The sequence below is a fragment of the Eucalyptus grandis genome, chromosome 9 (genome assembly GCF_016545825.1).
Source record: "Eucalyptus grandis isolate ANBG69807.140 chromosome 9, ASM1654582v1, whole genome shotgun sequence".
NCBI classification, from domain to species: Eukaryota; Viridiplantae; Streptophyta; class Magnoliopsida; order Myrtales; family Myrtaceae; genus Eucalyptus; species Eucalyptus grandis.
The window spans coordinates 28,594,318-28,606,554 of record NC_052620.1 but is presented as its reverse complement, the minus strand read 5'-3'; the positions used below and the strand labels follow the sequence as shown (position 1 = coordinate 28,606,554).

At 43.8% G+C, this 12,237-nt stretch overlaps 1 pseudogene; it reads right to left on the bottom strand.

Moving 5' to 3' along the window:
- Positions 1-8,750: 8,750 nt before the first annotated feature.
- LOC120288133 lies at positions 8,751-11,210 on the bottom strand (annotated as a pseudogene).
- Positions 11,211-12,237: the final 1,027 nt, after the last annotated feature.

Sequence of the window (12,237 nt, the reverse complement as noted above, 5' to 3'; positions counted from 1 at the left end):
TATGGAAAGAAGTTTTCTCTCCCTCATACCGTTATGTTTCACATGTATAGAAATGATGATGAAGGACAGAGGTCAACTCCTTACCCAAGCCTTGTTACGAAGTTATTCGGACATCTGAATATTCAGCCTCCGCAAATCTTTTGTGTTCGATCATGCGATCATATGGTGGTAGGACTGAAAATGGTAACCAAAATGCGTTTGAAGCGAGCAAAGAATTGGAGAAATTCAAGGAGAAGACTCGCCAAATCTCATCAACTCTCTTCTCCGCTGCTAAGAGAAAATGGAAGGAGCCCATGGCTGCTCCATCAAGAGAAGAAGAGCTCTCTCGTTGAGGATGAAGATGATGACGAAGACATCACCATCTCTCGCAATGGCTTTGAAGAATTTAAGTCGTCCTGTTCCTCGGAAAGAATCGGAACAAAAAAGACGAAAGAAGCGAAGGAGAAGGAAGAAGAAGAAAGAGAAGCAAAGCAAGAAGAGAGGAAGAAAGACCGAAGAAGAAAGAAGAGAAGAAGGAGAACCCAGGAAATCTCTTCTCCACCGTAGGCATGGAAACGAGGGGAGATCGGGAGGAAATGAGTGACGTCTTCATATCCCGATGCAAAGTGAAGGAGTCGTCCGCTCACCCGCAAACCCTGAGAGGATGTTTATGCATCTCAATTTCCGAAGAAGGTCATGAAGTTTCATCGCCAAACCTCGTGAGATTATCTTTGATCCACCATCGTCTCGCTTTTACTCCATCGATCGAGCGAAGCAAGTACTCGGAGCGATAATGGAGCAGATTTTCGCGGGAAATCATGGATATTCTCTTGGAGATGAAATGTCAAATTTATGCCTTGGGATGCGAAGTTCAAAGTTTGAAGAATGAAAGTCAAGCTTCTTCCCTGTTCATTGAATGATAAGATGCAAGCCCTCTCTATTCGAATCGGCTAATGCCAAGAGTGAGGAGGTTGTCAATTTGAAGGAAGACTTTAAAAGGTGGAAGGCATCGTTCGGTCTATGGAAGATTTCCCGGCTTGTCCGCATTCCCTAAGACTCCATCTCATCCTTTTAATGATGACAAAAAGGGGGAGAGATGCATGATTTGATCAAAAACTTTCAATCATTTTTTAATTGTTTGTTGAATTGTGTTGTTGTTTAACTGTTTTTCAAACTTTGACTTAGTTTTGTGTCGGGATGAGAAGAACTAGACTTGGACTTGACTGCTTCTATTAACAAGTATTGATATCTTATGGATGGTTTTATTATACACTAGACTAACCTATTTTCGTGGTTGCAGATTCTAGTGTTAATCTTTTAGCCATTCATCTCTATAAGATATGCATATGTGTTTGAGAAATGTTTTGCAAAGTCAAAGTTATCCAAATCTGCAGGAAGGTTTGTCACCATCAAAAAGGGGAGATTATTGGAGAAATCTTCGTGAAGTGTTTTGAAGTTGACAAAACGTTTCCATCCCTAATCTAAAGGTGCGGACTCGTTAGTTAAAAGTCCGAAGACTTCCAGACGTAGGACTCAAGACTCAAAGTCTATCCTCATTGACAGTCTCTAATCCGTTGAAGAAAGGTTATCCCGGAACGGATGTTTTGTTCAGGATTTAACCTTATCATCCGGAGAATATCTCGTGGTTGGAGAAGACGTATCAGTAATCATTTGATTGATCAAGATTGATTCAATGACTGAAGATTCGATGATTGTCTAAATATTATTGGAATGTTCTACTTATGGAAACCGAGATCCGATTGCATGGGCGAACGGGATTGATGGGCTATCAACACGTTCCTTTAATAGCTCGAACAATCTTCCTAATTGATTCCGTCCAACGGGTAGATTGGAGGAATTCCTTTGGTAAGTGCCAACGGGTATGATGGCATAAAGGAGTATATAAGGAAGACGTTCTTAGTTGTTCGAGGTGTGCGCGATAGAAGAATTCCAAAGTGCGAAGCTCCTATTTGTTTAGATAAATCCTTTGAGCGAATACTTGTATACAAAAGAGAGTCTATATTTGTGAGAGACCTTAAGGAGGTGTGGTAAAACATCTACCTTTGTGGAATCAAGGCAAAGCTGTGCTGTAACTTCTCTTTTGATCATAGTGAAATCCAGTAGGTGTCAAGTCGAGGTGCGGAAGAGTGGACGTAGGCTTGGAATAAGCCGAACCACTATAAATCCTGTGTTCAATTTTCTCTTCCTCACTCTCTCTACCTCAATCGTATTTCATTTTGTTAATTAAGAGAGAATTTACTTTCTATCATATGTTAAGAATCGCTTCCGTATATCGATAAATTGTTTAGGCACCTATTCACCCCCCTCTAGGTACTCATACTAGCAAAATCAACGGCAGCACCACATAATATAGAAGAATAGGACTTCCACTTGCCTTGAATCCTCGGTGGTGCAGGCTAGTGGCGAAGCAGCAAGACGACGTGAGCAGAATGAAGGCGTGCTGTGAGGTGTTTGGTTAGAGGTGAGAATAAAGCAAGATGGTGGTGCAGCGAGGTGGTGCAAGTGGCGGCGTCGAGTAGCAAGAAAGGAACAAAGCTGTGAGAGTCTTGATGGAGATGATTCTTCGCTGAAGACGTTGATGGAACAAAGAAGATTGTGAGGTGAGGGAAATGAGAGACGGTCTTTTTTTGTGCTTCGGCTTCTCCGCCTGCTTTGACTGTCTTGGTCAACATTCCTTAGTTTTGTGGCAGTCCAGAGGAGAGACGCGTGGAGTGGACATGGCCATTAGCGGTAATCCTCATTGCCATTTGCGAAAATCACAGAATCGTGGCTGAATTCTGTGTCTTCTCTCCTTCTTTGCCTTTGAGAATTTTGTTGGTCAATGGTCTTCATTTGTGGCAAGCTAAGGAGGAGGCGGATGGGGTTGACGTGGGTGATGGTGGGAGTTCTCTGCTCCTCTCTTTGACAAGTTGCACGGATACGTGGGGATGAAGGAGAATTTACATGAGAGAACCGGCATGGCAACGTAATGAAGAAAGTAAACATTGGTGGGAGAAGAGACGTGACCGATCTTGAATTGATTCTTTTTTAACATCTCATGGTCGTGGTCTATCTTTAAGATCACATTAATCTCACTCGTGGCATTTCATGAAGAAGAAAATTTAGTGAGGTAGTAAACTAGGCGGCAATTAAGTTGTCATGATGTGGTGGAGACATGGTGATGGGGTGGTGTCGTGGGGATGTGATGAGGCGCAATGGTTCGGTGAGATGACGGTGGTGGCGATACGGTGACCGTGGCTGGTGCCAACAGCATAGTCCAATGGCCAGCTTGTCAACGCGACAGGGATCATTAAGTATTTGAGGCTCAGGCGAAGTTCGTATATTACATATGGGTTCAAATCCCTACTTGACAATAGCGCCCGGTTCTTGTCGTACCCTCTCTCGGCCCGTTTCCGGTTGGCCGAGGAGCTAGGGTTTGGGATAGGTTCACATGCCTTCAAAGGACCTAAAATGGACGGTCCAAATTGCGAGGCGCGATCGACAATTGGAAAAGGCCCAATTCCTCATCGGAGATCGGACGGTGGGCACACGACTATTTTTAAAGGATCTAACGGTCGACAATTTTCCGCAAGTTCAAAGGCTTATGGGAAAATATAAAAGGAAAAAATAAATTATTTTGTGAATACTGTAGGCGACCCCATCACACCATTAACAATTGCTGGAAATTGCACAAGAAGCTCGGTGAAAAGGAGAAAACGGGGGAGGAATCTTCGGTAGCAGCTTATCGGACCATTGGTTCGAATAATGATCAACCCATCACTTAAGGGCGGTATTAGCAGCTTATGTAGGCATTGCAAAAAAATGAACATTTCCAACAAAGGAAGTAGCTTCTCAAGTATTTCTCATTGCCTGATAAATTCTATTTCCCGAAATTCTTGGATAATCAACTCAGGGGCTAGTGATCAAATTGTCTGTAATAAGAGCTTCTTTTTCATTATTCATGAAGATTTAAGTATTCATGTTTCTATATGATTGCCAAATGGAAGCATTACCTATGTGACCACTACAGAATTGTGAACCTTAGCCCTCAAATAACCTTGAGAAATGTCCTCTATGTTCCAGATTTCCAGCTCAATCTGATTTCTGTGTCTAAAGCCTACAAGAAAAACTCTTGTTGAATTTTTTCAATGCTGATGTCTGCTTCTTTCGGGCTCTTTCATTTGGGAAAACCGATAGGTTTGGGTAATCTCTCCGATGAACTATTTTTCTGGACTAGCATTCCAAGAACTTTAGATTTATCTCAAGTTTCCTCCAATAAGCAATCATTGTGTAATGTCACTACCAATGATAAAAATTTCCTGTTGCATTCTAGAATGGGCCACAGTGCTTTGTTTCCTTACTCTCATGCTCCATTCGTTTCACGGAAAATATCATATTTCGGAAAACATTTTCTAGAAGTCATTTTTAGGAAAACGACTCTATTTTCCAGGTGTTCTACCAAAAATCTAAAATTTGAGTGGAAAATATTTTCCACTGTTCGTTAACTCAAACATTTTCCTGAAAAAATTTTCAAAAATTGAATTTTAATATTTTTAATTGACCAAAAAATTTATTTTATTTATTTATATTTTTAAAAAAAATGATTTTTTAATTATTTATATTTTTTAAAATAGAAATTTTTATTATTTATTATTTATTTTCTTTTCCTTCCTCCTTCCTCCTTCTTCTTCCTCCCGAGCTGGGCTCCCGTCCGCCGTCGCCTCCTTCCTCCTCCTTCTTCCTCCTCCTTCCGCCGCCGCCACCTCCTTCCCGCCCGACGATGGTCGGCGCCCGGCGGCCAACCAAGACCCCGTGGCCAGATCCGGCAAGCTCGAGGCTCGGCCGATCTCACTCAAGCTCGCCGGACGCGCGACGAGCTTGAGCTCGCCCGGACGGGAGCCCGAGCTCGCCGCTAGATCCGGCGAGCCGCGAGCGCGCTGCCATATCCGACGAGCTCACGGCTCACGGCCGCACGACGAGCGGCGGCCGGACGGTGGCTCCCGCGAGCCTCCCGGCGCCGCTGTAGTGCTCCCTTTTAAGCCGAATCCTCCCGAGCGGCTTCGAGCCGCCGGGAAGCTGAGCGGCGATGGCGGCGACGCCCGGCGGAGTAGGCGGGCGGGAGCGGCGGGGAGGGCGGAGGGCTCCCCGGAGAAGGACGTTGTTGAAGCCATTGTAGCAAGGAGAGCAAGAAAAGAGAGAGAGAGAGAGAACAAGAACCGATGAAGGAAGGAGAAAGCAGCGGAGCGCGAGAGGCGAGAGGTGCGGGAAAATGATTTCCTCTTTTCAAAAGAGGAAATCATTTTCCACGATTTCAAGAGGGATTTTCCATTGACCGTGTATTCTCCGCCATCCGAACACCGGAAATTTCGGAAAATATTTTCCTGGAAGTTATTTTCCACGAAACGAACGGAGCCTCAATGTCATATCTGCCCACTTGCAAAACAATCACGTGCAACCTTTCCAGTTAGCAAAAGTCATTCCACTAGTGTTTTTTCACTAATTCATGTTGATGTGTGGGGGCCGTATCATACACCTAATCATGATGGATCAAGATATTTTTTTACTATTGTTGACGATTATTCTCGAGCAACATGGATATTCCTCATGCAAACTAAGGGTCAAGTTCTATCCCACTTTAAGGATTTTATTTCTTTATCAAATACCCAATTTGGAAAATCTATCCAGCGGATTAGGATAGATGATGGAACAGAATTTTTCAACCATGAATGCACATCATTATTTTCATCCTATGGCATCTCGCATGAAAGTTCGTGCACATACACTCCACAACAAAATGGAGTAGTGGAAAGAAAGCATCGACATATTTTGGAAGTGGCACGTGCCTTGAAGGTTCAGAGGCTTCTATTTTCGGATAATTTTTGGGGAGATTGCATGATCACGACAGTCTACTTAATTAATCGGATGCCAACAAAGGTGTTAAATGGTCGAAGCCCTTCAAGTCCTTTTCCGAAAGAAGCCAAAACTGGATCACCTAAGAATATTTTGGTGTTTATGCTACGTCACTACGGTAGGCCCTCGGGACAAAATGAGTCCTCATGCCCAACGGTGCATATTCATGGGATACCCAAATCTTCAAAAAGAGGTATCGTGTGTTTCAACCTTCCACAGAAGAATTCCTCATAAGTAGAGACGTAGTCTTCCATGAAGACATGTTTCCATTTGCTGAAGATCAGTCCTCAAAGGAAAACGATCTCAATTCTTCTCGAGCTATTTTCCGAAGACGATATATCCAAGGATCCTAAATATGTTATGATTGGAAATCCGGGAACCTTCAATAATGCTTCCACAAGCGATCGGACTACTGCTAAGGCCATTTCTCCGTCACCAAGATTTGAGGATGCGGCTACTAAAGAAGCCTCAGATCTCATGACAGCACCACCTATGGAAGAGACTCTACCATCACGTCTGGATCCTCCTCGACGTTCAGGGAGCACCACATGTCCACCGGCCTGGACTAAGGATTATGTTTGTGCCACACATAACTCTCCAGGTATTCACTATCCCTTCTCATCCTATGTCTCCTTCAATCAATTGTCTCGAAACATAGACAATGCATTAGTCGCATATTTGAAGAAAGGGAACCAGCTAGTTATGATGAAGCATCCACGGATCCACGCTAGCAAAAGGCCATGGCAGCAGAATTGCAAGCACTAAATGGCAACCATACATAGGATCTTGTGACTTTACCTTCCAATCGTAAAGCCATAGGATGCAAATGGGTTTACAAGATAAAGTTTCGGGCTAATGGATCGATTGAATGATATAAGGCTTGCTTGGTGGCAAAAGGGTTTACACAGCGAGAATGATTTGACTATCATGAGACCTTCTCCCCGAGTGGCCAAAGACGTCATAGTCCACTCCTTCCCCGTCGGTTGTGGCTTTTCAAGATTGGTCATTACGCCAAATGGATGTCCACAATGCATTTCTACATGGCGATTTGGATGAAGAAATTTATATGGAACATCCTTAGGATTTACGGAGACAAGGGGAGAACAAAGTGTGTCGTCTCCGCAATTCCTTTATGGTCTCAAACAAGCATCCAAGCAATGGTATGCCAAGTTCGCGAATGCTCTCACAGCAGCAGGTTTCAAATAGTCCAAGTATGATTACACTATTTTTACATGGACAAAAGGTACATATTAAATTATATACGTTGATGATATACTCATTATGGGTAACGATGCAATTGCCATAAAGAGCTTTAAGGAATACCTGCATTCCACATTCCACATAAAGGACTTGAGTTCACCCAAATATTTTCTGGGAATAGAAATTGCTTAATCAGATCGAGGGATTTCCCTCGGTCAACAAAAATTCGTGCTAGAGATCATATCATAAGTAGTCTATTGGGAAGCAAACTAGCAGTTATTCTAATCGAACAAAATGTCAAGTTAACAACGGTGGACCATGATGAAGGAAATCTTCCAAGATGATCCTGTTCTCAGAGACCCGTCAGGTTATCAAAGGCCGGTAGGAAAGCTCATATATTTGACCATGACTAAACCAGATATAAATTATGCTATGCAGACACTCAGTCAGTTTATGCATAAGCCAAAGCAGTCTCATATGAATGCCGCCCTAAAGGTTGTTAAGTATTTGAAGAAATGTCTAGGACTTGGAATTCTTCTTTAAAAAAAGTGCAACATGGAGATGACGGCTTATTGTGACGCTGATTACGCAACTTGTCCAATGAGTAGGAGATCGATTACAAGGATTCTATATCATGCTAGGAAAATCTTTACTTTCTTAGAAGACGAAGAAGCAGTCAACCATGTCTTTATTTTCAGCAGAGGCTAAATACCAAGCTATGGCGAAGACCACTTGTGAAATAGTGTGGCTGCAAGACTTGCTTTGGGACCTTGGGGTGCAAACAAAGGGACCGACCATGTTGTTTTGTGACAACGACACAACACTTAAACTTGTGTCCAACCCTATAGTGCATGAAAAAACAAAGCACGTAGAAGCAGATTGTCACTTCACTCGAGAAAAGATTCAAGAGGGGATAATCGAAACAAGATGAATTGAGACTACAAAAAAGCCTGCAGATATCTTCACCAAACCCCTATGTCAGAGACAACACGCATATCTACTAAGCAAGTTAAATGTCTTAGACATCTCTAAGCCACCAGCCTGAGGGGGATTTTTGAAAGATAAGTGAAGTTGTACAATATTCTTTAGGATTTAGATTGATATGCCAAATCAATTAATATCGTCTAATATTGGAATTGATTTTGTAATATTCTTTATTTCCTTTTTCTTGTACATGCCTAGTGCTATAACTGTAGAGCATTGTACATTATTTGGATACATAATAGAATACAAAAAAATTTCCGAAGTTTTTCCTTGTTCTTCCTTGCTCGATCTCAAAAGTTGAATTTGACTAAACTGAAATATTACCCTTTCGTGGAAGCCCACCATTCCGATCCTCGTTGCCAATGCAGAAAACCAAAAGAGGTGGTGTTCTAGGTTGCAGGGAACTGGTCAACAGACAAAAAGAAAGTTCCCAGAAAAATGTACAGAAGAATCTTTATTTGAAGTGTTTCTATGATTCGACTCTTGGAACTTAGCCCAAGGAACAAAGAACACAATTACCACACCGTGGCTTATTAAACATGTCACGTTTCTTTCATTGTCGAAACCTTAAGTGACCGTACAAGGGGCCATGTGCGAATGTCCACCTCCCGCATCATTTCGCAATGCAGCAACTTACGTGGAAAGCCATATTGAATCTTGAATATCTCGAGAAAACGAATTGGCGGGCCTAATCTGTACTAAACTCGACAAAAGGGACATCAACAAAATAACATAAGAATGGGCTAGCGACCCTCTCTCCCTGCTGGAAACGCTGTCTGAGCGTACGCTGCTGTACAGATTGCACTGTTTGCTCCGAGCAGAAGGAGGAGGAGGTCAGTGAACTACATGTAGGATCGCATGCGAGGCCTCACCAGAGATTGGCCTCCATCGGCAAAGATAGTCGTCCCCGTCATGTAACATGAGCCGTCGCTGATCAAATAGATGACGGTTGAAGCCAGATCGTTTTTGGCATCGAGCCATCTGTGAAGCGGTGCCGCATCCTTGACCAGGGCCTTTGCCCTATCCATGCCTACGGATTTTGGATACTCATCCTCTATGTGCAAGCCACGGGCGACAGCATTAACTCTAATCTTATGCTTTCCCATGTCCAACGCCGAGGTCTGTGTAACAATCACAAAGCCAAATAGGTTAGATAAGAGATTGGCCACAAAGGGAGTTAAGAAACACACAAGATTATGATAACATGATGCCTCACTTACTCTGACTAACTGCTGCACTCCAGCCGAACACGATCCGTATGCAGCAGCTCCTTGATAAAGCCCTCTTTCCGAGCCGATTATTGACGTTAAGAATACGATGGAACCTCCTCTACGGCCGTCACGCATTTTTACACCGACGGTCTTCAGCAAAAACCACGCGGACAGGAAGTTTATACGTATTATCTTTTAAACTCTTCTTCTGGCAACTGTAGAGGGTCTTGCATCTTTCCTGTTCAAGAAAAGTCAGTCGTAAGCTAAGCTGGCTTGCTTCTGTTCCCACTAGACAAGCGCGAGAAACCGACAGCCATTAACAGTTGAATTGATTTATCATTAATCCAAACATGGCCACGTGAAGAGCGCACTTCAAGATACGGGAGCGAAAGAACTTTCAGAGTTCTCAAACTTCGGTCCTGATGTATCTACAAATTAAGACGACCCTCCAATGGACAATCTAGAAAGATTCAAAAAGGATGCCTTGGCAACTAGACAGAGTCCCATATTTCTTTTGGACAATTGACGAGTCCCTTGTCAATTCTATTGGCACCATCTGTCTCTTTTTTCTTTTTCCTGTTGATGACCCTGATGGATATGGCATGGGTCGGTTTGACTGGATTCACCCCCCAATTTCCCAGAACTTCACTATTGAGTTCCTCGTCCTAGCATGGAAATTTCACACCCCTTTACTTTTCCACGGAACCATGACAAGTCCCAAGCATTCCCGTCGAGTTAAGCTGTTGACAAGACAAAGAGGGCATCTACTGGAGGGGTCCGAGATGCAACCAAGTCACCTCTACCTACTGTTGATTTAGACGACACATTCCCCAAACGTCGACTCTGTCTCCTCACATCAGGGGAATTAGATTAATCTTATCGAACAGAGCATTTCCGGGCAAACTCTTATCATTTGTCCTTGGATTGGATATTGGAAGATTTAAAGTTCAGGAACTATAATATATCCGAACCAATTGCAGGTAAAGCCATCTAACGTCGAAAGCAACACGATTGAACCCAAGAAGCAATATCCCCGATAAGAATGTCACTTCTGATTTTGAATGCATTATAATTATCTCCGCACGGTATACCGAGTACTATCTCACGGTTCAACACAAGACGCTACAGTCATGATTTCCAAACCGCACGCATGGCATAGAGCAACGTACCTTCGTAATTGTAACAGTGCACGAAAGCATCCAAACCCCCCAGAACGTTGCAGGCTTTGTCCACGGCCTCCTCGAAAGCTCCCTCCCTCTCTTCCTCCATGTCCAACCCGACGACCTCGACCGACGCCGCACCCTTCAAAGAACCGGCAATTCTCTCGCGGACGCTCCTCAGACCCTTTTCGTCTCCCATCAAGACCAACCTGTTCAATACACAAGCACACGATTAAGCACCAACTTCAGGGCCAATTTGTGAGCCCTACGTCAGTTAGCTAATCAATAATCTCTATCATCTTCAATCGACACGACGACTACACGCGCCCTCGGCATTCTTCATGGTGCAGAACCGACCCAAAAATTTCACCCAAAATCGTTCCAGGCTCCCCCCAGCAAACATTAATAAGTTTGGCGAGCGATTTAGGGACGAACATAACCTGCAGCCACGCTTGGCCAAATGCAGAGCGACGTTCACCGATACATCGTCGCCACCGGAGGTGAGCAAAACTCTCTTCCCAGCATTCGCCATCGAACCCTGTATTCCGATCGCGACGCGAGAAAAGATCAGAACCGATCCCCAGAGGCAATGCCAGACGACGGCGACGGCGACGGCGACGGAAGCGATGAATACGGAATCGCAGGTTGGTGCGGATAAACACAGGCCGATCGAGTGACTGGACAGAGACGCTCCGTGGACTTATTTATACGCAAAGCGTATGCGCAGGTCGCTGAAAAAGGAATTATCGGGAAAGGGCGGGGGACTAAAGAAACAATTAATTTCCGAGGGGGGGGCCTATTGGGTGGTCCGGGACCACCACGTCAGCGTGGTCCCGGACCACTCATATGGCGCCACATATGAGGGAGGGGCAAAAGAGAGAAAAAGGAGAGAGAGCGTCAGAGAAGTGGGCCCCGGTTTTCGTCCTTTGTCTGCGCTCCCCATACACGTGGCGCCGTGTGAGTGGTCGGGACCACGCTGACGTGGCGGTCCCGGACCACCCAATATTTTTCCCGGACGAGACTGACGAGGGCGGTTAAAAGCGAAAAAATCCCGGAACGAGAAGGGAACGAGTGAAGGGGTGCGAAATTGGGTGCGAACGAGCGGTGAGGTTTCTGAGATGGCGTCCACGTAATTGCGTTAGAGCTCGAGCGAGATGAGTGGAGAGGGGACGATCCACTACGGGGGGGCAACAAGTGCGCGGGCTGCTCTCGGAAGAAGAGACGCAGCTGGCGGAGAAAGGTGTCGGCACCGTGACGTGGCGCGATCTTACTGGCGAACGAGTGGGATCGGGGATGGTGGCCGTTTGACCCCGTTCGGACGTCGCTTGGGCACGGGTCCCACTCGATGGAAGAAGTCACAGCCATCACTTTTTCTTTTTAATTAGTACCACCAAAAATCATCTCAATCAATTTTTTAGTATAAAAAAATTCAAAATTGATGGATTTATAATAAATTTATCTCAAATTAACTTTTTTATCATAAAAAATTATAAACTGACATATTGATAATAAATTTATTCTCTGTTATTTTTCAATCAATTTAATTAATATCACAAAAAGGTACATTTGTAATAAATAGAAGATGAAATCCTACTACCATATGTCATCTAATTTTGTAATTTAATAAAAACTAATGGAGATAAAATTTATTATAGGTGTATTTATTTAAGATTTTTCACGATATTACCTTTTAAAAAGAAAACACACAAAAATTATGGTTTTGATGAACTTGATCCGCTAAACTAGAAATCATATAAAGAAATTTCCCTTAATTCGAGCATTTGGAGTGTCAA